General features: G+C 46.7%; 1 protein-coding gene across 2 annotated transcripts in view; it reads right to left on the reverse strand.

The window, feature by feature from the left end:
- NPFFR2 (neuropeptide FF receptor 2) overlaps positions 1 to 23,683 on the reverse strand; it is a 43,481-nt gene extending 19,798 nt beyond the window's left edge. The window contains exon 1 of one of the 2 annotated variants that reach the window (XM_007065513.4): positions 23,559 to 23,683. The gene's annotated coding sequence lies outside the window, so the exon portion shown is untranslated. The remainder of the gene's footprint in view (positions 1 to 23,558) is intronic. The other variant, XM_043545662.1, reaches the window with a different exon arrangement.
- Positions 23,684 to 25,177: the final 1,494 nt, after the last annotated feature.

Raw genomic sequence — 25,177 nt, forward strand, 5'->3', positions numbered from 1 at the left:
GGGTTTGGGTCTGTGGTCACCTAGGCAAATTGGTGAGGCTTTTTACCAAACCTTGTCCAGGAAGTGGGGTGCAAGGTTTTGGGAAGTATTTTGGGGGGAAAGACGTGTCCAAACAGCTCTTCCCCAGTAACCAGTATTTGTTTGGTGGTGGTAGCGGCCAATCCAAGGACAAAGGGTGGAATATTTTGTACCTTGGGGAAGTTTTGACCTAAGCTGGTAAAGATAAGCTTAGGAGGTTTTTTTCATGCAGGTCCCCACATCTGTACCCTAGAGTTCAGAGTGGGGGAGGAACCTTGACATGGTGGCAGAGTGGTGGGATTAACCTGAAATCATTTTGAGATCCAGTTGAGATTTTTTTTTGAACTAGAAATACAGATTTTAAAAAAGGAGATTTTTTTTTTTCTTTCCTTTGGAAAGGAAGTCCAGAAGCAGCTGAAACTGAAAGCAGCTTGTTTTTTTCTCTGCTTTGTGGCCAAGCAGAGACAAAAGGGGATTATCTTTGTGAATTGCAGGTTTTCTTTGCCTGGAGGCAGGGTACTTAACTCCTGCAGGGAAATTCACAGTCTTCCAACCCAGAGTTTTTTTTTTTTCCCTAAAAGTAAATAGAAGGGGGGGTGTTCTACCCATTTGCCTGGAGACAAAAGTGGCAAGGGTTTTTTTTTTGGATTTTGATTTTTTACAAGGAGCACAAGTTTAAAAAGGAAACTTGGTTTTTCTTTGGGCTGGGTAAACAGGTTTCAAAGTAGCTGGAAGTTTTTGCTTTGATTTGGGCCCAGAGCAGAGACAAGGGAATTGTCTTTTTTTTTTTTTGTAGGCTGACAATCACTATCAGAGAATAGGTATTCTATTCCAGCACAGCAAAATTTTACAGCCAAGTTTTTTTTTTGTTTATTTCTAAACCTCGGGTGTAAAGTTAGTTAAAAACAGAGAGGTTAGAATGACAAAATCTGCGGCTCGACTACGGCTGGAATTAGCCAGATTTCAGGCTGAGGAAAGACAAAGGGAACATGAAAGACAGATAGAACTCATGCGGCTGAAGAAGGAGGAGAAGGAACAAGAAAGGGAGGCAGCGAGAGAGGCAGCGAAAGAGGCAGAACAACACCAAGCGGCTGCTCACAGGAGAGCTATGGAAGCAAGGGACAAAGAACTGGAGGAGAAGGAAAAAGAGAGGAAGTATGTGGAGGAGATAGAGAAGATAAAGGCTCAGGAGAATATCCCAACAAACCCTAGCTATCCTTCTCCAAGTACCACTTCCCATCCCAGAAAGTTCCCCACCTACAAAGCAGGTGATGATACTGAGGCCTTCCTAGAAAACTTCGAAAGGGCCTGCCTTGGGTACAACATCTCTACTGACCAATACATGGTAGAGCTGAGGCCGCAGCTCAGTGGACCCTTAGCTGAGGTGGCAGCTGAAATGCCTAAAGAACACATGAACAAGTATGAACTGTTTAAATCCAAGGCGAGAGTCAGAATGGGGATAACACCCGAGCAGTCTCGTCGGAGGTTCAGAGCCCTAAGGTGGAAACCAGATGTGTCATTTACCCGACATGCCTACCACATTGTGAAGCATTGGGAGGCCTGGATATCCGGAGCAAGTGTTGAATCTCCAGTAAATTTGCCCTTCCTAATGCAAATGGAACAATTCTTAGAGGGTGTTCCTGAGGAAATAGAAAGATACATCCTAGATGGGAAGCCCAAAACTGTAATCGAGGCAGGAGAGATTGGAGCCAGATGGGTGGAGGTGGCAGAGAAGAAGAAAACTGGTCGCAGTTGGAGCGGAGACCAGAAGGGACAACCCCAGACCACACCCTATTACCGGGGGCCGCCCAAAGCCCCACCTACCTCCCAAAGAACCCTCCAGACCCCTTATCGTCCCTCCACCCCGTTCTCCAGCAACCCTCCTCGCCCCCGTGACCAGTCAGCTGGACGATGTTTTAAATGTAACGAGCTGGGGCATGTAAAGGCCAACTGCCCCAAGAACCCCAACAGATTACAGTTCATTGCACCGGAATCGCACCAGAGGTCCACAGGCCCAGATACCTCCCAGATACCCTTGGAGCGGAGGGAAACTGTGAGTGTGGGCGGGAAGAAGGTCACCGCGTGGAGGGACACCGGAGCACAAGTGTCAGCTATCCATGCTTCCTTAGTGGACCCCAATTTAATCAACCCAGAGATCCAAGTGACGATTCAACCCTTCAAGTCCAACTCTTTCGATTTGCCTACAGCCAAGTTGCCTGTCCAGTACAAGGGCTGGTCCGGAACGTGGACTTTTGCAGTCTATGATGATTATCCCATCCCCATGCTGTTGGGGGAAGACTTGGCCAATCATGTGAAGCAGGCCAAGAGGGTGGGAACGGTCACCCGCAGCCAGGCTAACCAAGCCGTGAGGCCTAGCTCTGTTCCGGAAACTTCTATCAGGACCCGGTCAGAGGTGATGGATCCGGACCCCAGACCAATGTCTGCAACAGCAGTAGTGGATCCAGTCCCAGAGACCCAGACGGAACCAGTCCCAGAACCGGAACCAGCCGAACAACCAACACCAGACCCATTGCCAGCACTGAATCCAGTACTTGCAACCTCAACACCAGAGGGCCCCACCGACCCTGAACCGACAGCAGCCGATAACCCGACACAAGAGGCTCAGCCGGAGCCTGAATCCCAACATAGTTCACCAGCGGAGAGCGGTTCACAGTCAACAGAAACAGCCCCATCCCCTATATCGCTTCCAGAGGGACCAAGCCTAGGTCCACAATCCAATAAGGAACTGATGTCTCCAGCATCAAGGGAACAGTTCCAGACCGAACAGGAAGCAGATGAAAGCCTCCAGAGAGCTTGGACGGCGGCACGGAGCCACCCACCGCCTCTCAGCTCTTCTAATCGATCCAGGTTTGTTGTAGAAAGAGGACTTTTATACAAGGAAACTCTTTCTGGTGGACACCAGGAAGACTGGCATCCTCAGAGACAGTTGGTAGTTCCAACTAAATACCGGGCCAAGCTCTTGAGCTTAGCCCATGATCACCCTAGTGGCCATGCTGGGGTGAACAGGACCAAAGACCGTTTGGGGGGGTCATTCCACTGGGAGGGAATGGGCAAGGATGTTTCTACCTATGTCCAGTCTTGTGAGGTGTGCCAAAGAGTGGGAAAGCCCCAAGACCAGGTCAAAGCCCCTCTCCAGCCACTCCCCATCATTGAAGTTCCATTTCAGCGAGTAGCTGTGGATATTCTGGGTCCTTTTCCGAAAAAGACACCCAGAGGAAAGCAGTACATACTGACTTTCATGGATTTTGCCACCCGATGGCCGGAAGCAGTAGCTCTAAGCAACACCAGGGCTAAAAGTGTGTGCCAGGCACTAGCAGACATTTTTGCCAGGGTAGGTTGGCCCTCCGACATCCTCACAGATGCAGGGACTAATTTCCTGGCAGGAACTATGAAAAACCTTTGGGAAGCTCATGGGGTAAATCACTTGGTTGCCACTCCTTACCACCATCAAACAAATGGCATGGTGGAGAAGTTTAATGGAACTTTGGGGGCCATGATACGTAAATTCGTAAATGAGCACTCCAATGATTGGGACCTAGTGTTGCAGCAGTTGCTCTTTGCCTACAGAGCTGTACCACACCCCAGTTTAGGGTTTTCCCCATTTGAACTTGTATATGGCCGTGAGGTTAAGGGGCCATTGCAGTTGGTGAAGCAGCAATGGGAGGGATTTACACCTTCTCCAGGAACTAACATTCTGGACTTTGTAACCAACCTACAAAACACCCTCCGAACCTCTTTAGCCCTTGCTAAAGAAAACTTACAGGATGCTCAAAAAGAGCAAAAAGCCTGGTATGATAAACATGCCAGAGAGCGTTCCTTCAAAGTAGGGGACCAGGTCATGGTCTTAAAGGCGCTCCAGGCCCATAAAATGGAAGCATCGTGGGAAGGGCCATTCACGGTCCAGGAGCGCCTGGGAGCTGTTAATTATCTCATAGCATTCCCCACCTCCAACCGAAAGCCTAAGGTGTACCATATTAATTCTCTAAAGCCCTTTTATTCCAGAGAATTAAAGGTTTGTCAGTTTACAGCCCAGGGAGGAGACGACGCTGAGTGGCCTGAAGGTGTCTACTACGAAGGGAAATGTGCTGGTGGTGTGGAAGAGGTGAACCTCTCCATGACCCTTGGGCGTATGCAGCGACAGCAGATCCAGGAGCTGTGCACTAGCTACGCGCCAACGTTCTCAGCCACCCCAGGACTGACTGAACGGGCATACCACTCCATTGACACAGGTAATGCTCGCCCAATTAGAGTCCAACCTTACCGGGTGTCTCCTCAAGCTAAAACTGCTATAGAACGGGAGATCCGGGATATGTTACAGATGGGTGTAATCCGCCCCTCTGAAAGTGCATGGGCATCTCCAGTGGTTCTAGTTCCCAAACCAGATGGGGAAATACGTTTTTGCGTGGACTACCATAAGCTAAATGCTGTAACTCGCCCAGACAACTATCCAATGCCACGCACAGATGAACTATTAGAGAAACTGGGACGGGCCCAGTTCATCTCTACCTTGGACTTAACCAAGGGGTACTGGCAGGTACCGCTAGATGAATCTGCCAAGGAAAGGTCAGCCTTCACCACACATCTCGGGCTGTATGAATTTAATGTACTCCCTTTCGGGCTGCGAAATGCACCCGCCACCTTCCAAAGACTTGTAGATGGTCTCCTAGCAGGATTAGGAGAATATGCAGTCGCCTACCTTGACGATGTGGCCATATTTTCGGATTCCTGGGCAGACCACCTGGAACATCTACAAAAAGTCCTTGAGCGCATAAGGGAGGCAGGACTAACTGTTAAGGCTAAGAAGTGTCAAATAGGCCTAAACAGAGTGACTTACCTTGGACACCAGGTGGGTCAAGGAACTATCAGCCCCCTACAGGCCAAAGTGGATGCTATCCAAAAGTGGCCTGTCCCAAAGTCAAAGAAACAGGTTCAATCCTTCTTAGGCTTGGCCGGTTATTACAGACGATTTGTACCGCACTACAGCCAAATCGCCGCCCCACTGACAGACCTAACCAAAAAGAAACAGCCAAATGCGGTTCAGTGGACCGAAAAGTGTCAGAAGGCCTTTAACAAGCTTAAAGCGACACTCATGTCTGACCCTGTACTAAGGGCCCCAGACTTTGACAAACCATTCCTAGTAACCACAGATGCGTCCGAGCGTGGTGTGGGAGCAGTTTTAATGCAGAAAGGACCTGATCAAGAATTCCACCCTGTAGTGTTTCTCAGCAAAAAACTGTCTGAGAGGGAAAGCCACTGGTCAGTCACTGAAAAAGAATGTTACGCCATTGTCTACGCTCTGGAAAAGCTACGCCCATATGTTTGGGGACGGCGTTTCCACCTGCAAACCGACCATGCTGCACTGAAGTGGCTTCACACGGTCAAAGAAAATAGCAAAAAACTTCTTCGGTGGAGTTTAGCTCTCCAAGATTTTGATTTTGACATCCAACACATCTCAGGAGCTTCTAACAAAGTGGCTGATGCACTCTCCCGTGAAAGTTTCCCAGAATCAACTGGTTAAAATCGTCCTTGAGATGTAGAAAATATTGTTAGTCTTTATGTACTTGGTAGTATATTTAGAGATGCATGTGTCTTATTAACTCTGGTTTTCCTAGAGCTCCAGGAAGAAATCCCAGCCAGTGTTTCACCCTAGCTGAGATTTGGGGGGCGTGTCATAAATATAAAGGGAAGGGTAAACCCCTGTAAAATCCCTCCTGGCCAGAGGAAATCTCCTCTCACCTGTAAAGGGTTAAGAAGCTAAAGGTAACCTCGCTGGCACCTGACCAAAATGACCAATGAGGAGACAAGATAATTTCAAAAGCTGGGAGGAGGGAGAGAAACAAAGGGTATGTGTGTCTGTCTATATTTTGTCTTTGCCGGGGATAGACCAGGAATGAAGCCTTAGAACTTTTAGTAAGTAATCTAGCTAGGTACGTGTTAGATTATGATTTCTTTAAATGGCTGAGAAAAGAATTGTGCTGAATAGAATAACTATTTCTGTCTGTGTATCTTTTTTGTAACTTAAGGTTTTGCCTAGAGGGGTTCTCTATGTTTTGAATCTAATTACCCTGTAAAGTATTTACCATCCTGATTTTACAGGGGGGATTTTTTTTTATTTCTATTTACTTCTATTTCTATTAAAAGTCTTCTTGTAAGAAAACTGAATGCTTTTTCATTGTTCTCAGATCCAAGGGTTTGGGTCTGTGGTCACCTAGGCAAATTGGTGAGGCTTTTTACCAAACCTTGTCCAGGAAGTGGGGTGCAAGGTTTTGGGAAGTATTTTGGGGGGAAAGACGTGTCCAAACAGCTCTTCCCCAGTAACCAGTATTTGTTTGGTGGTGGTAGCGGCCAATCCAAGGACAAAGGGTGGAATATTTTGTACCTTGGGGAAGTTTTGACCTAAGCTGGTAAAGATAAGCTTAGGAGGTTTTTTTCATGCAGGTCCCCACATCTGTACCCTAGAGTTCAGAGTGGGGGAGGAACCTTGACAGCGCCAATGTTATCTTGAAACTGAGGCACATGTGAAGAAAAGGGCAACAGAAGAAAAACGGTTGATAAGAAAGGTGGGAGGAGGAGAAAAGAAGGGAAGGCCTTAGAAAAAGGAAAGTAGCAAGGGTGAACTGTCCCTGACTGGGTTTTACTGACACTAGCAATTATGTTTGCTGAAGAGCCATAAATCTGAGGTTGTTCATCGGATCCAGTCCAATCACACTGGGGCGAACTGGGATTAAAGGACTCTTCTCTGGTCTGGTCCATCAGTGAGTATAAATGATCGTAAATTTGTAACTGTTTTGTTAACTGGGTGTTGTAAATGCTTAATGGTTAGGCTTTTATACATGTTTAGAGCAGTAGTATGAATAGCATTTGGGCTTTGGATTTCATAAAAGAATGTATGGTTAAGTTAATGTTTGCCCTATATTTTTAACATTCATAACTAATAATTTCAACACTTTTTGACATGAAAGCAAAGCTGTCCATTGTATGCTTGGACTACGGGTTTACTTATTTAAGGGAAACGTATCCTGCCAGCATCCATCAGCCAAAGCACTGGGCTCCAACCCAACATAAAGACACAGCAAACTCTGCTGTGAAGCTCCTGCCAAGCATTTCAAAAATCCTTATGTTACAGCAGCATGAAAGAAAGCTCTGCAGGTCAGCAAGGATTCCTAGCCTGGACCATTTAGACAATCCTGATCTGGAGGAGACTTTTCTGTGATTCTTGACAAGCAAGACTCACCTTTGCATCCTACTTCTGAGCCATGCTGAGCTCTCTTCGTCTGCAGCCAAAGGTTGGGCTTGCAGAGCTAGCAGACTCGAACTTACACGCAGAACTGGCAATGCTCTTGGACAGCTCCATAGACAGAAATTGTAGCCCCACCAGAAATTGTAGCCCCAAAGTTTGCTCTTGCAATGATTACAACCACCACAGGTGAAAAACAACAAGGAGTCCGGTGGCACCTTAAAGACTAACAAATTTATTTGGGCATAAGCTTTTGTGGGTAAAAAACCCACTTCTTCAGTTGCATGGAGTGAAAATTACAGATGCAGGCATAAATATACTGACACATGAAGAGAAGGGAGTTACCTCACAAGTGGAGAACCAGTCTTGACAAGGCCAATTCAATCAGGGTGGATGTGGGCCACTCCCAATAATTGATGAGAGGGTGTCAACACCAAGAGAGGGAAAGTTGCTTTTGTAGTGAGCCAGCCACTCCCAGGCCCTATTCAAGCCCAAATTAATGGTGTTAAATTTGCAAATGAATTGTAGCTCTGCAGTTTCTCTTTGAAGTCTGTTTTTGAAGCTTTTTTTGTTGAAGGATGGCTACTTTTAAATCTGTTGTTGAACGTCCAGGGAGATTGAAGTGTTCTCCTATTGGCTTTTGTTTGTTACCAGTCCTGATGTCTGATTTGTATCCATTTATTCTTTTACGTAGAGACTGTCCAGTTTTGGCTAATGTATATGGCAGGGGGCATTGCTGGCACATGATGACATATCACATTAGTAGATGTGCAGGTGAATGAGTCCCTGATGGTGTGGCTGATGTGGTTGGGTCCTCTGATGGTGTCACTAGAGTAGATATGGGGACAGAGTAGGCAACGGGGTTTGTTACAGGGATTGGTTCCTGGGTTAGTGATTCTGTGGTGTGGTGTGTAGTTACTGGTGAGTATTTGCTTCAGGATGTGGGGCTGTCTGTAAGCGAGGACTAGTCTCACTTACAGACAACCATTAATTAATTAACACCATTTAACAGGTGAAAGGCTCCGTCTTGTGGAGCTCATAAGCTACACAGGAGCATAAAGATTTCATTACAGAATCTGTTTCTGCATTAAAATACAGAGCTTACTAAATTGAAAAATTTCTGCATAGATGTTATCTATGATATTACTTTAATTATGCAGATAGTACTGCACTGCTCAATGACAGAAAAAGTCATTACTGTGTATGTGCAAAACTCAGATTTTAGTCTCTATGAATGGACCTTGCCAATGAAAAATACTGTTTTGAAAGCTAGACACAAAGCTTTGACTAGCAGAGCTATTACTGCAGCATACTGCCACCCCCCAAACCACTCTAAGATTAGCTAGGAGAACATGAGTCTGCTACTTATGCCTCCCCATGGCTCATCCCTGGTGCACCTAAAACCACAATTAACTTCAGCAGACGTTGAAGGTACTTAGCAAACTCAAGTGCAATAAAGCAAAAGGAGAAGTAATGTGAGAGTTGTTCATAGAACCGATCACTGAAGACGACACTTTTCTAGGCTGCATCACTCACGTTGCAACTGCCAAAACTATATGACAAAAATGCCCTCTTCTGTTTTATTCTCCTTCTCTGTGGTGAATAACATCACCTAATCTCACAGGGTCTTATGAAGATAAGTTTATTAAAGCTTGTGGAGCACTCAGACACTATAATGAGATCACCGTAGAAATACCCATGAGGAAATTAATAATGTATTCAGGGCAGGGTTTGGATAGTGTGCTTTAAATAATACATGGGACCACACACTGACTGAGGATAAACAGAAATATTGAAAAAACTTCCCATTCAGAGGTCCTGTGGGGGGAAAAAAGGTATGAGACCATGTAATTAAATATTGTATCATAATGCATATGCACATGGGGACTGAATTAAGGTTGCCCGATCAACCTTAATTCTCGCATTTCCTAGCTTTTGAATGCTTGATTTTGCAACTGTAATGTTCTTTTAATGTAATATTATGTATGGTACATAAGGACTCCCAAATGTGTACATTTAAGTGACTGTGCAACTTGCATTGTATTTAGACCCTTTTCAAATGCATAATATTTACTTGATCAGAATGACCCCTTCAGAGCTGTTACTTTTTATTGTGCATTTTCCAAAAGAGAGAGACTAGGACTCACTAGCAGAAAGTTGTAAAAATGTTGATAACCAGCACGGTGCTAAAACCAGCATTAAAAAGTACTGGGCATGTTTTGTAGTTTGCCCGTGTATGTGGGATGAGACCCTAGGGCCACGGGCAAAGCCCGTTGACTCAATGGTAAGAGTCCAATGGACGGGGAAAGGCTTTGGATCAGGTCCTTGGTCTTCAGGAGAGGCCAGATGCTGCAGTCACAGGAAGGGCTGCAGAAGACCCTGAACACTGTGGGATTGGAACATTTCCACCGCAGGTGTGAATCAGCGCAGGCAGTTCACACCACAAGAAGCTGCAGAGCACAGGGGAGTGTTTTGGAAACAGGCCCGGGGAAGAATGGAACTTGTGCATCCTTTGCCTCCTCAAATCTACCAGCCAAAGGAGGATACTGCAGACAGGGGCCCATTTCTCTAATAAAACACAGACAGAGGTTCATTAAATATTGATCCCTTTGGAACCCTGCTTGTAATTTCTGTTACAGCTTGAGAACAGCTCGGTTTATGGCTACCCTTTGCCCTCAGATTATTTTTTAATTCCATGAGGGAAAATGGCCTCAGCTGTAGGGAACTACAGGCTGGGCATGAAGTTAAAGTGGCTTGTTTAGAATGTCCTGTGTTGTCTCCAGGCCATTCCATAAAGAATGACTTTGTGCACATCACATTCTACTGGCTAGAGATCTCCCTTGGAATAACGTGAGCTGCTTCGAGCTCTGCTCCCACACCTGGCAGGTGCTCTTGGCCACAAGGAATCTGGCTTTTGTACCTTATCAGCTGTACTATCAATTATGACTGTACTGTCAATCATTAGTTGTTTCCTGCATCTTTCCCAGTGCCTGATGCTGAAGTCCTTGTGCATGCGAAATACCCACTGGTGTCAGGGAATGGGGATTTAGACTTCTAATTTGCCATCTTGTATCATTACAGATTTTCATCCGCTCCGTCCTTTCGTTATGGGTGAAATTCACCCCAGTGCAGTGTGCAAGTATTAAGACTATAAGAGCGGCCATACTGGGACAGACCAAAGGTCCATTTAGCCCAGTAACCTGCCTTCCAACAGTGGCCAATGCCAGGTGCCCCAGAGAGAATGAACAGAACAGGTAATCATCAAGTGATCCATCCCCTGTCGTCCATTCCCAGCTTCTGGCAAACAGAGGTTAGGGACACCATCCCTGCCCATCCTGGCTAATAGCCATTGATGGACCTATCCTCCATGAAAGTATCTAGTTCTATTTTGAACCCTGTTATAGTCTTGGCCTTCTAAACATCCTCTGGCAAGGAGTTCCACAAGTTGACTGTGTGTTGTGTGAAAAAATACCATGCCATTTATGTGCCAATTAAACCCTAATTTATGCTTTGTACTGGAACTCCCTATAAGAACTCATCTGAAAAAAATATTACTGTTGTATATTTAATTCAACACATGAACTGTAGAAAACAGGGGCAAATATTTGGGAATGATAAGGACCGGAAGAACCATAAAATAGGCCAGAGCAATTGTATCATTGTAAACGGTGAGGAGAGCCAGAATGGAGGTGGAGTGTCAGACACCTGGCTGTATGTGTTACTTGTTTAGTCTGAGCACAGGTGACTAAACAAAATTGCAGAGGAGGAAAGAATGCGAGAGGGGGCTGAAAGCTGTGGATCCCAGCTGTGGCAAGCAGGGGGTGAATGGAAAGAGGGGGTGCTGCTAGCATGGAACCCCTTTCCCACCAGAGTTACTTGGTGGTTGGTCTGTGGGATTCCTGTTCTGTGCAAGTAGGGAGGGGGAGAACAGAGGTAGGGCTGGTCACACTTTGTCACCCAAAGCCCATAGGGCAAATGGAAGCAAGTTGCTGCAGACTGAGTCTGCAATAACTAGCACAGATTCCCCCTCAATCACGGCTTAATTTGTGCCAGGGCTGAGCCCCAGCACCTCTAGGCTTGGCAGTTCATAGCCCCGGCACCTCTGGGCTTGCAGCATCGGTTAAGAAAGTAAAAAAATTGCTTGAGCCCTGGCACCTCTTTCATTACAAGTTAAGCACTGCCCTCTGTGCTGTGGAATCCTCCCATGCTGTTTGGCACTGCAGGAAGCCAGACAGCCGGCCAGCAATGCAGAAGCCAGGGGCCACACTGTGTATGGCCTTGATTTCTGGCTGATCCCCTGAGATCTGCTTGGGTCAAGGAACAGACTAGCATTTAGTTGCTACTATGTAGAGTGATTGGCTCATGTTTCTAGTGTTCAAGGAGAGTTATGATGACATGGGAAAAAGCTGGAGAAAGAATTTAAGCAAAACAATCAGCTATTTAAATGTTGGCAGAAACAACTGACTGGTCAAATAGATTTTCAACATTAATTTCGTTGTATTATTCCATTAGTGCAGTCATTTTGGCCAAGTATGCAAACAGATCTTCTCCAGCCACGGCAGCATGGGAGCCAGAGAATGGTAGGATATACACAGATCAGAAAAATAAACAAGGCAATAATCTGTGCTCCATGTACGGGTGATCTGGATAAATCTCCAGGTCCCGTTCCGCTTTAAGCCTAGCATCGTAGGACACTCTTAGTTTGATTAATATATTCGGTTTGCTAGAGCTATTTTAATGGGTCTTGAGATACTTGTAATGTAGTTACTATAACTTCCTTTCACAACCAAGTTGCATTTAATATGTAGTAACTCAGGCCTAGACTGCCACGTTCCTTCTAGCCTTGACGAAGGGTATGTCCTCTCAGTGCCTGGGAGGTGCAATTCCCAGCCCAGGTAGACCTATGCTTGTTAGCTCTGCGAGAGCCTAAAAATAGCAGCATGGCTGTGGCTGTGTGGGTGGTAACACGGATTAGCTATGTGAGAACAAGCCCACCCAGTCCCCTGGGTACATGCTCAGGTGATTAGCCCAAGCTGCCACAGCCACACTGCTAATTTTAGGTGCTTGCTGGACAAGAGCTAGCACATGTATGTCTGCCAGCACTGGGAATTACACCTCCCAGCTACTGTGTAGACGAACCCTGGATCCGTGCAGGGACAAGGAGTCATGGCTTCTTCCTTTGTTGCTCCCTTGGCTAGGGTAATCAAACACCCTACAACAAATGTTCCAAGTTGACAGGGGCCTCTGGTGAATCATAATAAAATAGGGGCATTGCCAGGTATGTCAGCTGTGTCTCCAGGCTGGTGACGGCATTTCAAGGAACCACCTTCTCTTCCCTGGAGATGGAGCGTCTCTGTCAGAAATGCAGCATGGAGTCTGATTCTCCACTGCCTTGCATAGCCCTTGACATTTAGTGAAGTGGGGGAAGAAATGTTATCAAATGTGAATGGTACCATTTCACACTCACTTTGCACAAGTGTAAGTGAAAGCAGTAGAGAGTCAGGCCCACAGACTTAAATTGAATGGCACAAGGAAACTGAAGACTTATCTCTTAATAAAAGGTTTGTTTTCTAGTATCCCTCCAATCTTTTTAATGTTGTATAACAAAATACTAATCTTATATGCCAGACACAAGCTAATATAACTTAGCAACTGGAAATGAGGAAATTACTTTTATTTCCAGCCATCATCATCCCAAGTTGCTTTAAAAAAAAAAAAAAAACCTACTTTCAGTAACATTCTTTATTAGTCAGTCTTTAAGTTGTACAATTTTGCAAGTAATTTTCTGGTTAGATTGCCCAGGAAATTCATTTCCAGTTAAACTGCTATGAAGCTGAAATATAAAACGTATCCTTTTGATATCCCCACAAACTCCTCCTATTCTGCCTCAGTCTCAGTGCTTGCTGCCCCTCCTCCCAGCTTCCAGCTCCTCCAGTTGGTGGAAATGTTGATAATACAATGGCATCAGAAATAGATTGAGTTGGATATCATTCAAAAGTCCTTTCTCGCACGAACAGCATGATACTAAACATGACAAACCTAGAACAATTATGTAGATATATATTCAAGAAATTGTTTAAAAATCAAAGTTTTTTAAATTGTACTTTAACACAGGGGAGCAAGGAAGGGGCTCCTGGCAGGTTCTAGGAGCTGCAAGAGCCAAGGCAGGTAGTTGCTGGCAGGGACCGGGGAGCAAGGAAGGTGCTCCTGGCTGGCTGCTGGGACTCAACAAAGACAAGGGAAGTGGTCCAGGGAAATGCAGTTAGTTAAAAGGACATGGCACAAGGCTGCTGTACTTAAAAGGTCCCTGCAGTAGTGGGCAGGCCCGAGTCTCCCCACCCCCACCCCCAGCAGACACTGGGGAAGTGACTATGCCCTGAGAGAAGGGAATTTAGACAGGCCCAGGGAAGGGACTGTATGTGGAACTGTTACCCCCTCTCCTCCAAAAGGGGGCCAAACTGAGACTGACTCAGCTGGAGCACTGGGGTCACTGATGATTCAAAGTAAAGGTAAAGAGTCTCCAGGGAGGAAACCCTCTGGGTGCTGCTCCCCGCCAGACCAGGAACCTTTGCAAATTAGCTAGACCCCAACTGATGGTACCGTGATGGGCCCTATGGGGCTGTGGAAGGACTGAGCCCAGGAAGGGCTGCAGGGACACACCAACTGAGGATACTCTGATGGCTGGACTGTTAAATGACTAAGCCCAGGGAGGGCTACAGGACATTACTGAGGGCTTTGAGATAGGCCTGGTTAGACTGTGTTGGGTTTGGTTTTCGCACAAGGACTGTGTTTGACTTGGCAGAGGGCTGAGTCATCGAAGACCTGCCTGACAAGCGCAGCAGCTGACGAGGCACTGTGAGGGGAGGAAATTGAGGAAAAACTGCACGCACACACACACACACTCAACCAGGGGACGCTTGCATGAGGTGAGTGCATGCCACTATAAGCTCCTATTTTGCTTAGTCAGCTTGTGGCTCGCTATAGAAAACCCTGCAGTTACAATGCGGGGATGCATTGCCCTAAATCAGTGAAATGGCTTAAAATTCATAAAACTTTAAAAGAGATATAGCTCTCAGTTCTAGATGATTAGTTTATAGGTGCTGGTAAACGGTCTCTGACAGAGACTAGTACTTAATGTGTCAACTTCAGGGTATAAGCCAACCACTGTATCAGAAACAATGGAACTGGAGTCAGAGAGCCAATGTTCCCAGGAGCCTCTGTTAGTGATGGGTCACTTATGAAAGAGGGAACATGGGGAGTTACCCAGCCACACAGAAAGAGCAATGCACAGGTTTTAATAAAGTTTCACTTGTTCAACTTAAACCTCATTCAGCTTCACTTTTTCACATCGCATATTCTTAATTGTCAAAGTGTCTCACAAGTGTTATAATAGTTTTCTAGATTTTAAATTGAAATTTGGTGACCAGATGAGTCTTACAGTGAAGACTGTGCACCAGCAGTGGTAGACTGTGTGCTCACAGTTTGTACTGCATCGGGGATAGATATAAATGTACGTGAACATCTAATGTAATGCTTCTCCTTTGTAAGCTTTTGTACGTACCGTGTAGGATCTAGTCTGCCTAGTAGAAGGTTTTAATTTGTAAATGCCTATGCATGCAGTAGTAGCCTTTGAAATATTCAAGAAGCTAGCTTTTTAATTCACTGACACTTATACACGGGTCACTATTAGTGTTGGAGATGACATTATACAGCTTCATATTATGAATATGCAAAAACTATGAGAAACAGATGTGGCCTAACAAGAAGTAGCAAAGACAAGGTCCACAAACAAGTCCTTGCAACATGCTCTTCACTCCTCTTCCGTGCAGAGGCATCTTTTACCGACCCCTTCATCAATAATATGCCAAACCCTTTAACCCTGAATCACATCCAGAGGTGCTTACTGACACCTCTACTGCACTGCATGTAATATCAGATGTACAAGAGCCCCTACTGAAAACAAATGGAGAGATTGTGAGAGATGCACTTGATTCTAATAGGACACGTAGCTTCTTCAGCCCAGTCATTAAATTTGATATCAAAACATTTGCTGACATGGCCAAGAAGACCAAATTTAAGTCCAGCAAGGGAGAGATAATCAGAGCAGCCATCAGTCAAGAAATTATTTTCTGCACAGCCCTGTCCTTAGCAAGAGATGATGTTTCAATGGTAACTGTTCTCAGTCACACAATAGGACCTGTGCCTAAGTCCCTTTTCCATGCTGATGGAACAATAAGAACAGACAACGCTGAATTAGGGCATCAGGTGGAAGCTCAAGCTAAAAAGAATCCATGAGCTAACAGCATGCAACAAAGAGTCCATAGTGTACATCAGAGATACGATGGCTACTGTCATACAAATGTAGCTGGAGACAAATTCCACACATTCATGAATTGTCTGCTGAGCAGTTGAGGTAGGTCCTAAAGGATTTGACAAAGCAAACTCTGTATGTGAAGTGTTTGACAAATATGAGAACAGTAACCCTGTGAAAACTGCAGAAAGACAGCACTGGACAGGATCTAATGTTGGATGCAAGTAATATCAGGTGATTGGTGGATGCCCTATGGCTCCATGGAAAAAGTTTCTAAACGTGGCATTCAACAAGCAATCACTTGTAAAATTCCTGTGTGAATGTATGGTTCAAAATGCACCTGACAGCATAGAAGCTTACCCAACACAAACTCTCCTTGCTGGAAGCTTTTCCAATGGTGAAATAGCAAAGTCCATCACCAGCAGAGATGTTGAAGAAGCCCAGGACCTGTACAGTATGCAAGAGGAAGTGGACACAAGGTTGCTTCTGCATGCTGTATGTGCCAATATGGCTTTTGGGTTGCTTGATGTCAAAGGAACCATAATAATTAGGTCACCTGATACAGATGTTTTGGTCCTTGCTGATCACTACTTCCCAAAAACGGACCACATAGATAAAATGTGGATTGAAATGTGCACTGTTACCAGTACAACTGACTAGCATCGCTTCATACTTGTGCATGCAATTTGTGCTGCAATCACATCTGACTTCCGCAACATGCTTCCTGCTATACACGCAGTGACAGGATGTGACTCTGTGTCATCCCTATTTGGTATTGGGGAAAAATCTGTATTTAATGTTCTCCAGCAAGGAAGCTGGTAGCAGTGCTGTATGACCACAGCAAGAAAAAAGGAGATCCACAGGGACCAGAATTGCTTGCGCCTCAATCTAGCCATCAAAAAGGACAGGTCACTGGCCAAATTCACACTATGTGAGGACAGTTTTGAAGAGCATGTCAAAAAAGCGTCTTGGCAAACAAAGATTTGGATGTCTTCGCACATAGGTAAACCAAATATTGGATCACCATTGCAACACAGATGGGAAAATGTGGCTGATAAGCGAATTCTTCTTTTTTTCCCAAGGGCCAAATGGCTTGTGAGCTTCTATGAGACCTTATTTGTGCCTGTACCAGTAGGGATCACTGCACAATCAACTGTGTCTGTAGTCAAAACAATCTTCCCTGCACAGAACTGTGTACATGCCAAGGCAATGAAGCAATGGTGATCTATGCACTCTTGACAGAGATCATGATGATGAACAAGATAACAATGATGATGTTGACTAGAAATGTCACCAGTGCTATTACATTTCAATGATACGTGTACAAATGTATTGTTAGATTTTGTTTTGCCCTTTAGGTTGTTTTCTGATGCTTTGATATCACAAATAAATCCATGTTTATGTCTTGAAATAATACACAGAATCATTAAACTAACAAAAATGAATGCAAATATTTCAAAGTGGTCATTTTAATGTGTTGGTGTTTATCCCTTTTTCTTTGGTAAAAGCCCCACCTGACAGCTGTACATCATACCTCATCTTAAAGTAGACATAAAAAGCTTTCAGATTATGTATGATGTGAATGTGAGAGGGTACATTAAATTGACCAAAGGAGTGGTTTCTGTTGCTCGCCTAAAATTACTTACCAAAACAAGAGACCACTTCCTGCCTTTGGATATTGTTAAATACTAATGAAAAAGTTGTGTTCTAATAAGATTCTCATGCCGTAGATTTGCAGTTTCAATTGTAAAGGATGTCACAATTATCAGGGTAGATGAGAGTTCTTTTTTAACATAAGGACACAGAGCAACCTGACTAGATTTTTATAACATGAAAAATTAATAGAGACTTAGCTTTAAAAATTATGCAATATTTCTAATGTACATTTTCTAAAACTCCCTAAAACAGAAATAGACTCACTATAAAGTGTGTGGCCCACTGTGATGGGGTGTCCATCCCAAACAGGACTGGAAGCGGTTAAGGTGGTCCCGTAGGCCTATTAACTCCACAGGTTGTGGCCTCAAGCAGTCCAGGGAAGGAGCAGTGAGGGCTAGGAGAGGAAAGCCCTGAACTGCTGAGTTGAGGGTCCCTTGACTGGAACCCAGAGTAGAAGGCAGGTCCAGGCCACTGGGGAAGTGGCACGGCGGGGCAGTGAATGGAAGACTGCTTGGGTCCCTGTGGCAGTGACAGAGAATTTGGAGGAGTATACCCCTTCCTCCCAGAAGCAGGGGAAAGGCTGAGTGACCTAGCCGGAGGGCTGAATCACAAAGAGGACGCTGTGTTTCCTGGAATGAGAGAGGAGTTGCAGACTGGAGAGAGAGAGGTGGTGTGTTGGCATCACAGGAAGGGGAGTCACCCTCAAGAGCTAATCCCCAGAGGGACCAGGAGGAGAGGGTGAGTGGTGTGCCCCATCACACACACAGAGAATATAGGACTGGTGACCAGGGGTTCCCACAGACTCTCCTGCTACCTCTTGGAGGTACACTCTCCTTCTAGCACCAAATTATTGATAGCCTGATTGTGCAATCCTTACACTGGTGAAGACTCATGCAAGTGGTCCCACTGGCTTTAAGAAGACCTTGTGTAAATAAACACCCAGCAGTATAAGTAAGGGTTGCACAATGATACCCTTAGAGTGTGTGCCCTAATTTTTGGCAGGTTGGGACAATTCACCTGCTGAAAGTTGAGCATCTCTTTAAATACCTTGCTGGATTGGAGCCTTCAAGCCCAGACTCTGCCATTCCTATATTGTTCACAGTCAGTCTCCCTCATGAGCCTATAAATTTGAGCTTGCCTGAGGAGGTAATTATTCAGTCATCTACCTAATAAAAGATAAAACCAAGGCTATGTAGTGGGAGAGTTCAGTTTCCTGCACCATTAGCTTAGATGACCTATTCATTACTTTTGTTGTCATGGGGAAGAATTCAAAGGAGAAGATAGGTTTCAGAGTAACAGCCGTGTTAGTCTGTATTTGCAAAAAGAAAAGGAGTACTTGTGGCACCTGAAAGACTAACCAATTTATTTGAGCATAAGCTTTCGTGAAAGCTTATGCTCAAATAAATTAGTCTCTAAGGTGCCACAAGTACTCCTTTTCTTAAAGGAGAAGATACTTAGCAATAAACTTAGGCCTTCCCCTGTCTCCTCTCATCCTCCACCCCAATCATCAAAGTACCCTCTGCTTTGATTTCTATAAGGAGCGTAATTTGAGGACAGCAATGAGAAAATGTAATTGCATGGTTTGGATTAATAGTATTTTTAATTGTCTGGAAACATGTCTTTCCTAACCATAACCATTTCTGATGCATTACCTGCTCTAATTGAAATACGTTTAATTTCAATCTTTCCCTTGCTTCAGGTGAGAGGGCAATGTCCATAATACCGTATTTCCAACACAGAATTGAGCAGCTGGAAAAAAATCTCGTTTCAATACCATTAAATACTTGGCTCATTTGCCACACTTGACTGACTGGAACCTGTCCTAGAATAAATAGGTCTTGATCTGATACAGTTGAAAGCACTGTGAGGTGCTAAGCCACCTAAAACTACTTCTGAAGTCAGTGGAAGTTGAAGGTACTCAGCAATTTTCAAACCTTATTTCTGCAAGTCCCCCCCCAATTTCCTTCTGCACTGAGACAGTATGACTGAACGAAGACGACTCACTGGACTAAGACCCGATGCTGTTTCTAAGAACCAAAAGTTGTGATGCCATGAGAGCTCAGATTCTGCAGCGCCCTGTGGCCCTCATGGCATAAAGGGGCTGGAACCACGCCTGGGTAATAATTCTGGCATAAGGGGGGGTCCCCAGGCACTATATAGCTGCCACAACAGATCTACACTGTCTCCTGCAGCCCCCAGCATAAGGGATTTACTGAGGGCATGTAATGGAGGAGGGGGCAGAACAGACTGTACCCGAGCTATTCTGTGCTACAGAATGGCCCCTGGAGAGGCTGCTGTAATTTACCCTGGGTGCTGGGCATGCCCGCAGAAGAACCTGGAATATAGACCGTGCAAAGTTGGCTTCAAGGTGTCAGTATAGTAATGGAGAAATGGATAGTCTGGCCCCAAAAATTGGAGGGCCAGATTTTGATAGCTTTCCTCATCTTGAAGAGTATCTGATTTCAGGGGTAGTCCTGCTATAAATCACTAGTGACTAGGACTATTTGCGGACTAAGGCACTTCTCAGTGTGAGAAAAGATATCAGATTCTGGCCATAAAAAAAGCCAATGGCTCGCTTATATAAAAACAGAGCTGGGTAAAGGATCTAATTCTGAACCATTAAAATAAATTGAATCCCTCTCAAAATGAAAAACACAGAGAAGGCACCACTAAACATGAGAAATAATGACAGAATCTGGTCTTAGTTGAGTGAGAACCTCATCAGATTAAAATGTGAATTCTGAACATGAATACAAATGTATTTTAAAACTGGTAAACAAGGTACAGTGTCAAGTGCTCAGCCAGCGTCCCCAGAAGTAATTCAGCCAAAAAGTGTCATCACATTTTACTATTTACTCAGGTGCGTATTGGCACAGTATATTGCCTGACATATGCATGATCCACTAGTAAATCAGTCTTGTAACCTCGTCCTGGATCAAATCACCGAGCCACATGTCGCATTAAAAACTAAAGAGAAAACTGATTAGGGGAGTTTTGCCATGGACTTCAATTAATATTATTACTGTATGTATTGCAGTAGCAGCCAGAGGCCCCAGTGTAGGATGAGGAATCCACTGTACTAGGCATTGTACACACACACACACACACACACACAATAAAGGCAGTTGACCCAAAGAGTTCACAATTTAAGTATGGGAGCAGGGTCAGGCCCAGAGAATTTATAAACCAGTTTGTAACAGGGACTATTCAGAAAAATCCCTGTGGGCAGTTTCCTGTTCATTTTGCTGTGATCTCCACTGTGTCCTCTATAAAGGAGTCACGGAGAAGACTTGGGGTTAAAATATCCGGGGGGGGAGTCGAAGAGTTCACACTCAGCCCATGAACTGCTGGAAGATTCTGCTCTCATTCATACCTGTGCTCTTCAATCCAGAGAAGTACACTGGTGTACCTCCATTTAACAGCAGTAGGACTCCAGCCCAGAATCTGTCATTGTTTTCTTTGGTGACATTATACACTGTAGCTCCTGAGAAGTAATATTTAGAAGACCATAAGCAAAGTGAGTCTTCTGTCAACAGAATTGTTTAGTGCACGGTGTTTGTTTCGCCTGCTGCTTGTAACCATGGATATGCAAATAAAAGGAAAGAAAGGAAATGGAAAACATTTTCTTCTCCATTTAGAAGGTAACCTGCATGCTCAAATCATCCTCTAAAGCAGAGGTGGGCAAACTACGGCCCGCGGGCCACATCCGGCCCGTGGGACCGTCCTGCCCGCCCCCTGAGCTCCTGGCCCAGGAGGCTAGCCCCCGGCCCCTCCCCCGCTGTCCCCCTTTCCCCGCAGCCTCAGCGTGCCACCGGTACCATGCTCTGGGCTGTGAGCTCCTGCCTGACCTGGTGCTTTGTGCCGCGTGGCGCAGCTGCCTGTCCTGATGCAGCTGTGCTGCCAGCCACTGGTGATCCAGGCAGCACGGTAAGGGGGCAGGAAGCAGGGGGGGTTGGATAGAGGTCAGGGGAGTTCGGGGGATGGTCAGGGGCCGGGGGTGTAGATGGGGTCAGGACGGTCAGAGGGCAGGGAACAGGGGGGTTGAATGGGAGCAGGAGTCCTGGAGGGCAGTCTGGAAGGAGAGGAGAGGTTGGATGGGGCAGCGGGGGGCAGTTAGGGGTGGGGTGTCCAGGGGCGGTCAGGGAGAAGGGGCGGTTGGATGGGGCAGGGGTCCTGAGGGCGGTCAGAGGCTAGAGCGGGGGGGCAGGGGTCTCGGGGGGGGTAGTCAGGAAGGAGAGGGGGGTTGGATGGGGTGGCGGGGGGCAGTTAGGGGCGGTGGGTCCAGGGGCGGTCAGGGAGAAGGGGCGGTTGGATGGGACAGGGGTCTCGGGGGGCAGTCAGGGGACAGAGAGTGGGGGGGGGCAGAGGTTGCTGGGGGGCCATCAGGGGGTGAGAAGCGGTGGGGGTCTGATAGGGGGCTGGGCCATGCCATGCCATGCCAGGCTGTTTGGGGAGGCACAGCCTCCCCTAACTGGCCCTCCATACAATTTCAGAAACCAGATGCAGCCCTCAGGCCAAAAAGTTTGCCTGCCCCTGCCCTAAAGGCATATTGTGAGGTGAACGAGCAATATGCCAGGCTAGGTGCAAAGTATTACGTTTTATGATAAAGAACAATAGCACCAACTTGTTTTAATGGATGTCTTTCAGGTTGCTTTTCAGTGCTAACTTGTAGTCTTAGGGTCTGATTCTCCTCTCACTTGCACCAGTATACATTTGGGATAGGTCCATTTTAATCAGTGGAGTTACACTAATTAAAACTAGTGCGGCAGGACACTGTACTGCAGAACTTGGCTGCTGTTCTACTGAATCCACAGTAAATAGTACAGATGCCCCTGAGTAAATGCACATCTATGGGCCGGATCCTCTGCGGCTGTAAGCCAATACCTCTATGCCAATTCAAAGCAGCTGAGCCCTATAAAAAAATCATTTCAAGGAAGAGGATTTCCACCCTATACACCTTTAGCCATTCACAGTTTAGCAGAGGAAAAACACAGCCCCATTGCCTGACTGGCACAAATAAACATTATATTTCATCTAGCGGCAAATACATCAATTTTGCCAGTCCAGGGGATGGGAACCCAGAGCTCCATACATTATGTAACACATGAAATGAAACTGACAGCTCCTTTGGATTGTAGCTCTCTGCAGTTTTTGTACCAATTAAATAGACTATATTGGCTAGAGTCGAATGTAGTTACACTGGTGCAACCCACCCAGTGTGGAAGCAGCTGTACCAGCATTGAAGTGCTTGTACCACAGAGCTCATTTCTGTCAATTATCAGTGTGCCTAGATAAGCCCCTTTTTTAACAGTATAACTGTGTCCACACTGGGGGAGTTGTCTCCATGTAAATATGTAAGTTTATAAACCAAGTTCCTTAGACTGGTACAAAAGCTGGGCGTGGATCAAGCCGAAGAAGAATAGTTGTCCAGCTTCGCTGTATTTAAATGTAAAATGACGGAGTCCATTAACTGATGTAAAAAGAACAGGAGGACTTCTGGCACCTTAGAGACTAACACATTTATTTGACGGGTTTCAGAGTAACAGCCGTGTTAGTCTGTATTCGCAAAAAGAAAAGGAGGACTTGTGGCACCTTAGAGACTAACCAATTTATTTGAGCTACAGCTCACTTCACCAAAGCTTATGCTCAAATAAATTGGTGAGTCTCTAAGGTGCCACAAGTCCTCCTTTTCTTTTTACATTTATTTGAGCATAAGCTTTCCTGAGCTACAGGCCACTTCATGGGATGCATTCAGCCACAGATGTAGCTCAGGAAAGCTTATGCGCTAATAAATGTGTTAGTCTCCAAGGTGCCACACCTCCTCCTGGTCTTTGTGCGGATTCAGACTAAGAGGGCTGCTCCTCTGAAACTTTTCATTCGCGGGTGTGAACGCCCTTCGGCCACGCGGCGAAGGTGGCGGCGCCCAGGGGCAGCTCTCTTTACCACGTGGAAAGCGGGCAGCATGGGGCACCCTGGCTCTTCACAGCCATCGTGCCCCGCGGGGCAGGCGTGAAGCGTTGCCCTGTGGGTCGAGGAGGTCCACGCCCGTCAGCATTTCCAGCCCGTGTCTCGGCTGGCGGCTCGGGACAGAAAGACGCTGCAATACAGCGGAACGAAAGCCCGGCGCGGAGCTGCGGACACCGAGCCGGGACCCGGCCCGGAGGGAGCCAGGCGCCGGCAGCGGGGCTCGGTGTGCGCCGGGATGCGCAGGGGAGGGTCCGCTGGCTTCCCCGCCCACCCCGCCGGGGGCCGGTCCCCGGTCCCCGCCGCGCGGCTCCGGACACGCGTGGGGCCGGCTCCCGGTGCCCACCCTACCTGGTCAGCGCAGGAAGCCCAGCCGGAGTGGGGCGGCCCGGGGCTCTGAGGCGTCCCCCTCCATGGCCCGGCGGCGAGCCGGGCGCCCCGACCGCTAGCCGAGGGGGCCCCCGCCCAGCCCCGCTGCCGGGGCCGGCATTTGAGCAGCGTTGGAAGGGGGCGGGCCTGGCGGGGGGGCAGCCCTGCCCCGTATTGGGGGAGCGGAGGAGGGAGGGAGTCAGCGACGAGCCGCCTGTAGCCAGCCGGAGAAACGCCGCAGAGAGAGACTCAAAGCCCCGAGCGCCCGCCCCCCAGCCCCGTGCCCGGGCTAGCAGCCACCACTCACCCAGCTCCAGCCCCTTGGCATCCTTCCACAGCTCGCCTCCGCACCCAGGGCTGGCCGGAGCCCCGCCTCGCTGCTCTGGGGATTCCTGGCCGGGCCTGCGGTGGGGACTAGGGGAGAGCCAGTGGGCAGGAATTGGTCATTAGGCGACATCTACTCCGTCCTCCTAGCAAGGCTCCAGCGAGGGGTGGAGGAGGTGTTGGTTGCCTAACACGTGTCTTCCATCTCTGCCTGCTCTGCTTCTAAATCCACTTTGCATTAACTGCTCCAGCTCCAGCCTTAGCCATGGGATCACAGATAAGGTATGGCTGGAAGAGACCACGAGAAGTCCTCAAGTCCAGCCCCCCTGCCCTCAGGCAGGACCAAGTAAACTAAAACTATCCCTGACAGGGGTTCTTAATCTCCAGTGGTGGGGAGTCTGCCACCTCCCTTGGAAGCCTGTTCCAGAGCTTAACTACCCTGAGAGTTGGAAAGTTTTTCCTATTATGGCACCTTAATCTCCCATGCAGCCCATTTGTGTCCTACGTCAATGGAGGTGGGGAACGATTGATCACTCTCCTCTTTATAACATATTGGAAGACTGTTACCAGGTCCCTCCTCAGTCTTCTTTCCCCAAGACATGCTAGCAAGTCGATTGAATTTGAAGGAGATCGCTGTACTGACAATAATAATTAGTAAATAAACCACATCCTGAAAGCACCTTCCCAAACCCCCTCTTCTGGCTGTCAGACAACTGCCCAGCCTCACCAAGCTCATCAGCAGAAGCAAGCTTCCCCCAGACACATCAAGTCAAAGCAGCACCAGCCAAAGCCATAACAACAGACTAGAAACCTGCAGACATATCTCCAACGCTATAATGATCAGTACCCCCCCCCCACACACACACACACACACAGGCACACCCAGGGCCAGTGCAAGGATATTTTGGGCCCTAGGCGAAACTTCCACCTTGCGCAGCCCCTCTCCCCTCCCCCCACAACCTCGAAAAACTAGTAAACTTAGCATTATAAACAGCCTGTCAGAACGGGTAAGGGCTGTTGTAATGTTTCTTTTTTACCTTTAAGGCGTTTCAGTTGTTTGCCATCGCCTCTGATGGTATCTCATTCAAAGTCTTACTATTATGCAAAGCTAAACAATTGAGCCTTGCATTGCATCACCAGCCAGGTTAGGCAGGGTGACAAGTCCCCCTTGCCCCAAAGGGCCATTATCCCCTGGTGACTAATTTCTACTCCAAGTCTGTAAAGCAGACTTTTAAGGTAACTACATTATTCCTTCAATATTACCCATGCACACATCT

This window comes from Chelonia mydas, chromosome 4 (genome assembly GCF_015237465.2).
Source record: "Chelonia mydas isolate rCheMyd1 chromosome 4, rCheMyd1.pri.v2, whole genome shotgun sequence".
Taxonomy (NCBI): Eukaryota; Metazoa; Chordata; order Testudines; family Cheloniidae; genus Chelonia; species Chelonia mydas.